This window comes from Ambystoma mexicanum, chromosome 3p, assembly GCF_040938575.1.
Source record: "Ambystoma mexicanum isolate Mex_15411 chromosome 3p, UKY_AmexF1_1, whole genome shotgun sequence".
NCBI classification, from domain to species: domain Eukaryota; kingdom Metazoa; phylum Chordata; class Amphibia; order Caudata; family Ambystomatidae; genus Ambystoma; species Ambystoma mexicanum.
The window spans coordinates 1,197,289,177-1,197,301,292 of record NC_090925.1 but is presented as its reverse complement, the minus strand read 5'-3'; positions in this window follow the sequence as shown (position 1 = coordinate 1,197,301,292).

The window sequence follows — 12,116 nt, the reverse complement described above, 5'->3', positions numbered from 1 at the left end:
AAGTGCGTGTCAGCGTGCATGATTCTTCTGATATCCCCTTGAGCTCTTTGGGATGAGTTGTTTGGTTTACAAAGTTCGTCTCAAGTTGTACAGTTCCTCTTTTATCTCTCTTCGGGATATATCTACATAGTTTACAAAGTTTGTATCAAATTGAGTGCTTCCTCTTTAAGCCTCTTGTACTCTTCATGATATATACACAAGGCTTTTCAGTGTATTCAGCTCCCTCAATGCCCCAGCAACCGTTCCAACCCTTTCCCTACCTTTGCAAAGTATCAGGGTGGTCTCCCGTCTCTTCGGTAGGTGGAGTGGAGCTTTTCTGTTGCTGCCGTGCTTGGTGTTCTCTTTCTTGCTGCTCCGCAGCACCAGGCTGTTCCTCACATCTCTGGCTTCTTGTGTCTTTGTTCTTGGTTTGCATTTCGCTAGTCTGGCTTCCTTTCTCTCTGCCCCTCTCTAGGTCCACCTCGCTGGGACTTCTCAGAGAGAAAGGCATCTCTGTGTCCAGTTTCCAGCCTTCGGGTCCCTTGCCACGGAACAAGCGTCTTGTTCATTGCTCCTCGAGGGCTGGTTCATCTGAGCATTTGTCCTTCTTTCTTTTTTATGACTGGGGCTGCCTCTTGGCAACTGTACCACATGTGTTGGTTATGTGGTGGGCTTTTGCATCCTTGTTCCCTCTTCTTGGTCTCAGTGAAGTTTAAGTTTGGGCAAGTCTTCCTCTTCCTCGTCCCAGTATTGTCAATTACACTTTCTACTCTACTATAACATACAGAGTTATGGGGGACCAGAGGAGCCTGAGTACGGGATAAGGAGAGTGGGGTACCAAAGTGGTAAATGAATACTACATTTTCCGGGGGCATCATCACTGGTCCCATGAAGGATTTCCCTCCCCATGAGACCCACCCGCTGAGTACTACCGCCAGGTGGACTTTTGGGTAGCGGCCTCACCTCCCTGGCCTCATGGAAAGGGGCCTCCCCATGAAGCAACGACAAAGCCCTGGAATTTGTCACAATACCCATGATCAGAAACCACACCTTCCGATTACCCATGGAATTTCTGTTCAGACCAACAGCACACAAGGAAGTAGCACAAGGACCCGTCATCACTATACAACTAGATGTGGTAATAACACAAAAGGACAATGTGGTCCTACATTGGTAGATGAGGATGGTATTGAATGGTGCACTGTCCTTTGTGTTGACCCCACCCAGTGCTTGACTAACTTGACTGATGAACAACTTTCTGATGGTGACAAGGAAATAGGAGAGATGGTGTTTGAGATTAGTAACCCATGTCACTTGCTTGTACAGCATAGGACGGTTTCCCAACTGGTACTCCTTATGAGGGTGATGTCACCACAGTTGCAGGAGGACCGGCAGATGGTGCCTGCAGAGCCTTGGACCAGCAGACCCTATGATGTAGGGCTTTTAAAGGGGATAGGAGCAGTACGCATCAAATTGAAGGAAGGGCCATACTACCCCGTGTGAAACAGTACCCCAATCTAGAGAGGCAGATGAGGGGATATAGGATACAATTGCAGCATTATGGCAAAAGGGAATAATACAGCACTCCCTAAGACGGCTGTGCACCCTGTGAAAAAGGATAAGGGGGAGTCTTGGAGGATGGTGCAGGATCTCTGCCCACTGAATAACATTGTGGCGGCAGAGTTTCTGGTGGTACCGAATCTGTTCACCATTTTACGTAACATTCCCACAGGGACAACATGCTTCAAGGGTGATTGATCTTAAGGTTGCATTCTTTTAGATACCATTACATCAAGGTTTCCAGTACCTACTAAATTTATTTACCACGGCTGGTGATTCACACACACCAGGCTCTCACACCAGCAATGTATGTCCATGAGTATCTTCAATAGGGTACTGCAGGTAGATTTAGGAAATTTGCCAACACAGAGCACAATGATACAATATGTGGACAACCTCTTGGTGTGCAGCACCACAGAGGAGTAGTGCAGGGAGTATTCAGCGACACTGTTGACGTTACTGGCAGGCAAAGGGTGTAAGGTGGACAGAGAAAACATGCAGTATTGTCAGAAAGAGGTACTTTACCTAAGGCAGATACTGTCATCAGAGGGGAGGATATTACCACCTGAAAAAGCAGCAACGGTACAGAATACTCCCCAGCAGAACATAGTAAAAGAAATGCAGTAGTTCCTGATCTTTGACTATTCCAGTTTCACTAAGCCCCTACTACAGGGGCTCAAGACACAACAGAAAGTGAAGTGTCAGTGATTAATCCTGTCGAGTCATCTTAGAATCCCAGCCTAAAGTCTCCTCCCATGTTGCCAGGGTAAGGCAGCTGCTACCTGATCATAACCCTGAGGGTGGTGTTAGGAGGGAGGATCAAATGGGAGGAGAAGGCTCTCATGGGAATGTGGTGACTCCGTTAGGGGGAACGCAGTATTTTCCCATATGCCTGAATGTTTAATGGCATGTTGTCACAGCAGGGTCTCCCCTCCCAGATTTGCCATAGGTATAAGCAGGAAAATCTTTTGTGTAAACAAGAAAACGATGTATATAAAGGACAGGGAGTTAATACAACTACTTTTAGTAGTGATGATTCTCCATTGTGTTCAGGTTATCAACCCAAGAGAAAATCAGTATTGCCTTTAACATCCTCCATTGAACATACATCATGTAAATCCCCTAAACAGAGTGGATTAAATAATCAAAAAACAGATAAGAACATTATGGACTTCAAGTAGTACTGAGATGAAGAAGAGGCACTCAGAGTTGCTAAACCATTGTGAGCAGTCTAGTTGTGGTAATGACCCACACCTAAGGTGACCTTTAAACATTGAAAGACCTTTTAGGGGCGGGTTGAAGAAGAGCAACAGCAGGAGGAAGCAGGAGTTGGAGCTGCTGCTGCTGTATTGACAGCGGGACGCCGTGCAGAGAACATGGCTGAGGTCGGGATTCCTAACACATACAGAGGATGCGCAGCGGTAGCGGTTTTGTGGCCAGCTACCACGTAAGAGAGAGAAGCTCTATATTCCCTTAAAGTCATCATTGGTGAGCGTTTGGAGTGGTGTAAGCTCCACTGACGGTCAGCGCAAGAAAGCTAACAGGAGCTGTCAAATGATGTGGGAGTCCTGACAAATGAGAAAGCAGAACTGGCGAGTCAGAAGGAGATGCCAGGAGAGACTGGTGAGTTGGACTATTGCAGGTGACTCTGGGGTGCACCGCTGTGTAAGAATGAACATTTTGAATCCCAAACCTTTGAAGTTAAGCAAACTGGGTGCATCAGAGATGTCAAATAGGGGAAAATTGTAACGCGCATTGCCAAAGCCAAAAGGGAACAATATTAAAGCAAAGTAAATACAACTTGCCAAAAAGGGGAATATCCAATAAGGGATGTAACCTGCATTGCCCAAGCCAAAGTGTGACAAAAGTAAAACTCAGGGAGTATAACTTTCTAAAATAGAGATATCTAAAAAGGGGACATTATAACGTGCATTGCCAAAGCCAAAGAAAGCTGGAAGCAACATCAAGACAATTTGAGCATAATAGTCCCCATAATAGTCCCAGAACAAGATACCTCGAGGGAGGAAGTTGTAAACCACATTGCCAACAGCCAAAGGGTTGTGTAAATAGGAATCAACTCAAGGGGAGAGAGGTGTAACCTGAATTGCTCATGGCAAACAGACCAATGTGAGAACTATTGTCCTTTTGCACAGAATGGTTGTGAAAGAAGCTGTAAACGTCAAAAGACTAAATCAAGAAGCAGTTGTTGATTCAACTTCCCCATTGAAGATTTAAGGGTGGAACATGCCTTACCAAGCCTTACCACACAGTACAAGTTGTAGTAGGAGTTGTTATTCTGGTATGAAAGCAAAACAGGAAAGGGAAAAATAGTTGCTAGTCCCGGCAGGCGATTGGACCAGGAAGATAACTTGAAGTACTGTAAATGTAGTATAAGGATATGGTGGAAAGAAGTGGCAAATCTATCACAGTGTTTGATTGACTGTTCTATAACCATCCTAAATAAGATGTTGTTTCGAAAGAAGAAATTATGTGATAAAAAGTGATAGACCTTCAAAGAACATTTACCTTGAATGCTGACTCGATGTGTGAAGAGAACGTCTTTTTGGTTTGCCAAGCAGAAGATGTTGGAAATGTAACCATTGTTTACAAGTGTGAAAAACCCTTTTTGAATTGAGATAGTCACTTTGTATAGTAAATGACAAATTGAATGAAGAGAACTTTTCTATTCTGCCTAGAGTGGAATTTGACTTATAAACAGAACATTCTTGAAACTGAACTTTGATTTGAAACATCCTGAATTGATTCAACCGTGGTCACAAGGATTTCTGTTTATATCTTTTTGTGTTTGAATCTTTAGTTATTTTTATGAAGTTTAAACTGCCAAATAATTCCAGTATGATTTTGTTTTATGTATTAGTGTGAGGGACAGATACTTTTGGGCATTAGGTCATTTTCCTTGAGCCTTAGGTTGTTAGGTAGGGAACTCCTTGTTAAGCCAGGGAAAGATGGTTGTTTATCTCACCTCTTATCTATTATTATAATGACGACTGGTGAGAAAACGCTACTTAAGTGTCCGTCTCACATTTCTAAACCCTCACAGTTCCATTACCTGGACAGCTGAAATGATAGAATAATTTAAGGAACTAAACAATGCACTCACAAATGCACCAGTGGTGGCCACTCCAAACTACAAAAACAAATTATTTCTGTTTTCCCATTCCAACTGGGATGTGATGACGGGTGTCCACACTCAGAACAAGCCACAAGGATGCAGGCCCCTGGCTTGTTACAGTTGTATTTTAAATCCAGTGATGCAGGGGCATTTTCCATGTGAATAAGTACTTGCAGCAGCACCCTTCGCAATTGAAAAATCATCTGCGATAACAATGGGCTGCTCAGTGACACTATATGTAGAGCACAGAGTGTCTGCTATCCTAGACAAATCTAAACCTACCCTCACAACCCATCGAGTATTAGGGTGTGAGGCTATACTTTCAAATTCAGCAATTCACATCATGAGGTGGCACGTTGCCAATCCATCGCCCTTCGTCACCCAGCCCATGCAGGCGGGTGATGACCTTAATGATTGTACTACATACCAAGAAGGGCTAGGAGATCGACATACAGTGAGAAAAGAGGCACAAGAGGAGGGAGAGATATTTTCGCCTGATGGTTCATTGGCTATTGACCAAAACACAGGATGTCGACACACTGGGCCAGTGGTAGTGTGCGCTTTGAGGGAGATGATTTTGACGTAGCAGCACAAATGAGATTACCATCACATTATTCAGCACAAGCTGCTGAATTAGTGGCATTGATATCATCAATAGAGATGTGCCAAGGATGATGTGCCACGGTTTATTAATATTCGGCCTATGTCACTACCATGGTACATTCAGAGTTGTCTTGGTGGAAGAAAAGACATTTCAGGAAAAGTGATGGGATACTGGTTCAGCATGCACAGATGCTATCAAGGCTGATAGAGGTGCTACCCATACCTTCAGTTCTGGCGGTAGTTAAGTTTGCCATCCACACGGGGTGTGCAGATTTTGCCACATGGCAATGAGGCAGCAGACATAGCACTAAAACAAGTAGCATATCTACCACAATTACTGATTTGCCTCCCATATTTACAAGTATGTCACAACAGCAGGTGCAGATACCAGACTGATATAATGCTTTACCAGTAAAACAGATAACACAATTACAGGGCAGGGCCTCACTGCAGGAGTATGAATTATAAAAAGCAGCTCATTTTCCTCCACTGATTTAATTTGGTGTCAGAATATTTTAGGGATGCCCATCATACCTTTAGATTTACATAGGTTGGCTCTTGAACAGCTGCATTACCCAGCCCACACATTGAAAGAAAGCATTGCAGCTGATCTACAGGCAGAGTGGTTCATTCCAAACTTGCATGAGAATGTGGCCAAGGTTATTGACAATTGTGTGACATGCAAGTGTTCTACAGAAGGGCACACACTTAATATGATTAAAGCAACTATACCTCGCCCGTCAGGGCCCTTCCAACAATTTGCATACCGATTACATGGATATGCAAAACAAGTACACTAACTACCACTATGTAATAGTTGTGGCTTGCCCATTCTCCTGTTGACTTGAGGCTGGACTGTTTGTTCACTGTGATGCTAAATCAGCAGCTATGTTCCTCATGTGCAAGGTCCGATAATGGCCTGCACTTCTCCAATGAGCTTTTCAAGGAAATAACTTCCCTATTAGGCATCAAGCAAAAGCTTTGTTCCATTTATCAACCACCCTAAAGCAGACGGTTTAGTGCAATGGCTCAACAGCCTTGTTTAGGAGCACATTGTGAAGTTGTGTGACACACTTTGCAAGAGCTGGCTCCACTGCCTGCTACTTGCCCTCTTTTCTTTGCGCAATCAGCCTGAGTACGATATCATTTCACGCCTCTTGAGATTTTGACTTGCAGGCACATGCTTACACTGCATGCCCCTTGTCTGCAATACTTGCTCTGTCTCTGATGCTCATAGTTCTGCGGACATTTTGGGGGAGGAGTTTAGAGGGTACTTTAGAGAGCTTACTCGATCTCTCAGATTTATAGATTTACAGACAGAGCCCCAACAACACCGTCCAGCACCACCATTTATGGAGTTGTTGCCAGTTCAAGAAGAACAGGATTCACTGCCCCCGCTGCAAATGAACCCAGGAGATAGGGTATTGATACAGAACTTCACAAGCAAAATGTGGAGCCAGTCCTGTTTTGTGGGGCCATATACTGTAACCTACATGACCCCGCTGTGATTAAAGTAAAGGGCTATCACCAATGGCTCCATCTGACAGATGTCCAAAAGAACAAGAGCAGCACACCCCTTGCAGGAGAAAAAGGGGGGATCGACAAAAGAAGAGTACCTGTCATTTGGGTATTTCTTTTTGGTCTTCCTTTTTCAGCCAAGGGAGGTCAGACTATCTTCTTGGATGGTCACAGCAGAAAGGGGGAATAGTGTTGAAATATTGGATGTATTCTTTTGTTTTTCTTTCTCTTCTCTTCTCTTCTCTTCCTTTTCTTTTTTGTCTTTCTTTCAATTAACATGAAACAGGATGTTTCATACTCTAATCTGTTTTTGGACCAGGCGGGGGGATTAAGGAAGGGCGGCCATACACAGATTCTGGTAATATGTGGTACGATCACATGGCAGCACTGGGGAGAGAGAAAGTTAATGGAACATGTTATGTGTGCTCTTTCATTCTACACACAGCTGTAGCACCCAAAACATTAATTCCAAGAGAGGTAAAGGCACAGTGTTTACTGACATATGGCGTTGTGTGAAGTTACAGGTCTTTTTCAGGGATGAACATTAACTGTTCAGTGGGTGGAAGAAGGGGAGATAGTACTTGCAGACAACTAAATAAAGATAAAAAGATGGCAGACGATTGCAACACAAGGGCCATAGTGTTATATTACGAGAGGGAGTAACCGCAAAGGGAGAGGTTACATTCATGACGCATCACAGACTTATGTGCCTGAAGAAGTCAGGGCACTCCATACCGTAGTACAGGATGAGGCCACAAATGCATGTAGAAGGGGCAGTTTCTTGAAAGATGAATGGGTGGAGGGGATTCTGAGCTGCAGGGCAAAGGGCTTGTCTAGGGTTGGGTATGAAATAGTGGTCTACATCATGTTTGAAGACATGGGAGGCAAATGTAAATGCCCTCACTTGCATAACTGACAGCAAAACACTTGTGACAACAGACCCACCCACATCCTTATTTGTGTTTCAGATCACAAAGTACCATTAAAATAGGAGAGAATGAGGACTGCACCAAAATGATGAAGCTACCCAGTGTGCAAGAAGGGACCTCTACTATCATGGATTTCTGGTGCACCTGTTGTCCCAACACTTATCTACATTTAGCACCACGTTGGCCTGGATCATGCTCCCTTATTGCCTTACACACACCAACACTGGTTGTGCCCCACTCAGACATTGCTCCTCTTAATGCCCATACTGCTGCTGAATTGTCAATCAAAGGACTATCGAATGCTAGGCATGGACATTCACATCCTAGGTAACTTGTTAATAATTTTTGAATTGATAGCTGTACTGGTGCTAGTATGGTTGACAAAGAAGGAGGTTTGCACAATGTGAGGAAAAGAAGGAAAATAAGAGATATGTACATATCTCAGAAATCATCAGATTTGTTGCATGAGATTTCCACTGAGTTTAGATTGTTTTCTTTGACTGCCATCTTTTTTGCATCTCTTTTAGCACTGGGTTTTTAGGCAGCTGCAAATGCAAAATGGCTCCAAATCGCCTCTTGTGAACTGTTGAAGCTAGCTAATGCAACCATAGGGCAATGAGGCTGATGACCCTGCAAACCAGGGATGTTTTGGATTGGTTGACAACTGTGGAAGGAGGGGTATGCGCAAAGATTGGCGTAGGTTTCTGCACCCTAATACCAGCTAATGATGAACAGAATGATAGTTTGACGGCACCTATAAATACCTTACATACGTTACACACAAAGATGGAAGAAGAATCTAGCAGGGTTATAAAAGAAGATTGGTCTGATGCAATTTTTTCATGGCTTCCCACGTGGTTGCCTCAGGTCCTGAAGGTATTAGTCCCTGTCCTCATATTAGTAATCATCATTCTCTGCACCACCAAGTAGCTTGTTGTGGGTGGGCTGCAGGGGAAATGGGGACACACAGGCAAAAGGAGGTGAAGGATGTTTTCTCTCCAAGTAAAGGGAATAAGGTGGTGAAGAGAGAAGGACATGGTGGTGGGAAGAGTTACTGATTTCACAGAAGTAGAATTTTCAGAACTGCTGTATCCTGAGAACTATGATACACACTGCGTGAATTGCTTTGGGAAAGGGGGCTGTATTATCCTTGCTGGGCCCCCAGAGGAATGTGCGGAGGAGGACTACAGCTTGAGGGATGTTTGTAAAATGTGGGTAAAGAAGAAGGAGACGCAGGTACCGTCTGAGAAAGGGAGTCAAAGAGGGTATCTAGACACTGGCAGTGATGTAATGGTCACGTGCCATGAGAACAATAGTAGTGTTGACAACTTCTAGTTAGCGGCTGAGAGGTGGTGCAAAATAGCACTAGCACACAGTAGTATATTTTGTTGTTAATAATGTAGCCAGTTGTCAATTGCTGGATTGTTGCTTTTTTTTTTACCAGCATCACAGCACATAACATTGTATTACTTGAATGCATTGCTGCACCTCACAGAAAAGGATGGAGCACATTATTTGTCATGCAGCACGTCACCCAACGTCTGTGAATGACACACAGAACACTGCATGGCACCATATTTACTGCACTTTGCCTGCATTACATGATCGAAGAGAGCAAAAGGTGCATGGCAGAGCATTCCTGCATGCATCACACTTCATGGTAAACACAGAGCACATTGTGTAGCACACCTGTCCACAATCAAGCTCATGGCACCACATATTTGGATTACATGACAGCTCGATAGAAGGTGCATGGCTCAACCACTCATACTTTCACGATCTGGCACACACACCCATCACATCAAGTTATATTTTCTTTTACGGCAAACATATGCACTGGCAAAAATGTTCACCTTTTTTTATATGGGCCTCATTACAAGTTGGCAGGTGCAGTATTAACGTTTACTGGCACGTTTCCACACCAGTCAACTACAAGTTTAACAATGAGGTGCCTGACTTACCTCCAACCAAGAGCTGGAGCTAAATCAGGCACGGAAACAGCATGAATAACTGGTATTACCAGCACAGGTATTACCAGTGCTGGTAATACGGGCAAACATTGGCACTCAAAATCTGGCGGTAATACCGCTGGACTGAGTGCCAGTATCGATATTTCAGTTTGCTGGTATCCTGGCCCATAGTAGTGTGGGACACAGAGCACTGCAGTATTGTGCCTTGTGTCTGTAGGGATATTAAGTATTGTAAGCAATAGCTTTGCCATTTTTTGAGTAGGCCTCCGCTAGAGGTAGTGAGCTGCTATTAGGGTTTATTAAGCCATAGTTGATAGTTTGGAGCAGTTTATTGAATTTAGCCCTGTCCTGCAATCAGACTGAGGGTTCAAGGATCGACAGGGAGGGGTATGAGATAGTTGCCAGCCTATTATTGCAAGTGAGGCATTTCTCAAAGGACAAATGCTCACTCCCAGACAGCAGATGATGCTTCATAAAATAGGGAAAGAATACATAATGTTTGTGAAGGCCCCGTGAGGGGTGGGGTTAGTTCTCAGTCAGCCACAATGTGAAACTGGCTGAATAATATGGAGTAATTAGCAGAATGTATGGTCCAGGAGCAGTGCTCAGCAGTGGGCTTGTTATGTTTTTTCTAGAAGGTAATTCATTGCAGGGAGGTTGCTAGAAGATGGTGTACCAGGATTGGCAAAATTTATAAAAAAGGAGAGCTACATAGTGAGCAGATGCTCACAGTGGGAATGGGGAGTGAATAGAGGAGGTGTGTGCTATGTTGCTTTGCTCGGTGGGACGTTGTGGCCCCAGTTGTCTGAGGTAGCATGGTGCAATTAAAATGATACCCTTTATCGAACTGATTCCCAGAGATGGGATTGCTGCATTTTTTGCTGACCAAGGGGGTGAAATCATGTTGGGTGGGTGGTGTTCTCTTTTGTGACAAAATGACTGTCAATAGTTTTTGAACAATGTATAGGGTTGTTTAGGGGCCTGGTGACGGCCATCTAATGATAATGTTGGAATGATGGTTTTGTTATATTTCGTCTGCAGTATGTTCTTTTTTTGTTCGTGGCTATAAAATGTTCAGCACGCTGTGTGCGTTTAAGTTGGCTATTGTCTGTTCATCATCCGGGCTGTGATGTTGAATACATTTTGTGTTTTTTGTGCACTCCTCTGAGTTCTGCGGTTTACTTGTTTCCATACTTTTGGACCTGTGTTTGGAGCGCCCCCAGCTCAACATATCTCACAACCAAATGTGCCCTACCCCTTGCTTCCATTGGCCCATTGAATGTGGTGTGTCAAAAAAGCGACCTGCCAGATGCAAACTAACCCCCCTTGGAGTGAGAAACTCTGCTGTTCTGAAATATTCATTCTTAATGTAACTTTAATTAACTATGTGACAGTGGGCAAAATGCGATTGATGACAAAATGACAGATCGAATGTTGTAATTTAATTTTCATTTATTTCACTTCATGCATAGTGGTATTATTCATATATGGGAATTATGCAAACAGCAAGCATTTCAGGATATATTAATCAACCCGTCCAGCCCAAATCCGAAGTATATCAATTTCTTTAATCAGAAGAATGAATCATAAGTTGGAGTAGAAATCATATTTCAGGTGGGTAATCTCTGTGCATATTTTTAAGGTGGGTTTCTGCTGTACATTTGAAGTTATGAACTCTTGTCTACATATGAGAAATTACCTAGCAAGGTGTTGATGTGTTCAGTGCAATCCGCTATGATTTGCTGCATGGAGCACAGTGCCTCCACCCCCCATACTGCCTGCCAGATGTTCATGGGTGATATGGCACGAGTCCAAATCCTGGAGGTAGGAAATTGCCAGCACAAGGGCCAACATCTGGGGTCTGGCCCTGTTGCATGCCCTGATCTTCTGTTGAGGAGGGAGTTGATGCTTTGTGGGCAGCAGGGGGATATCTCTGGGTCAGCAAGATCCACCTAAACATCTCCATTGCCACCGCCATCAGTAGTTATAGACAGGGCATATAGACAGTGATGAAAGCAATGCTCACATGGATTATCACTCTCATTCCCAACTGTGTGATCCACACATCTCCCGCAGCATGACAGGGACATCCTTAACAGGTTGCAGGAGTAGATTCACCGCATTTCCCACAGTGACTGCAATGGTGGAAACCTCCATATGGCCGAAGGAGGACGATAGAGGTGGAGCTGGTCTGGCAGCTGATTTCCTGGCAGGAAGGCTACTGTTTTCATTGTACAATATTTGCACAAGTAGGAGGGGTGCATGGAGTTGCAGGTGCTGCACCTTCAGGTGTGTTGGTTGTGTCAGTGTTGGTGTTGGTTGCAACAGTCGTGGAGGTGGTGGTGGTGGCGGTATTGGCAGCCAGCAGTGGTGGCGGCGGCAGTGACTACATCTTTATCAGACTTGGTTCCTGGGTCTCCTATT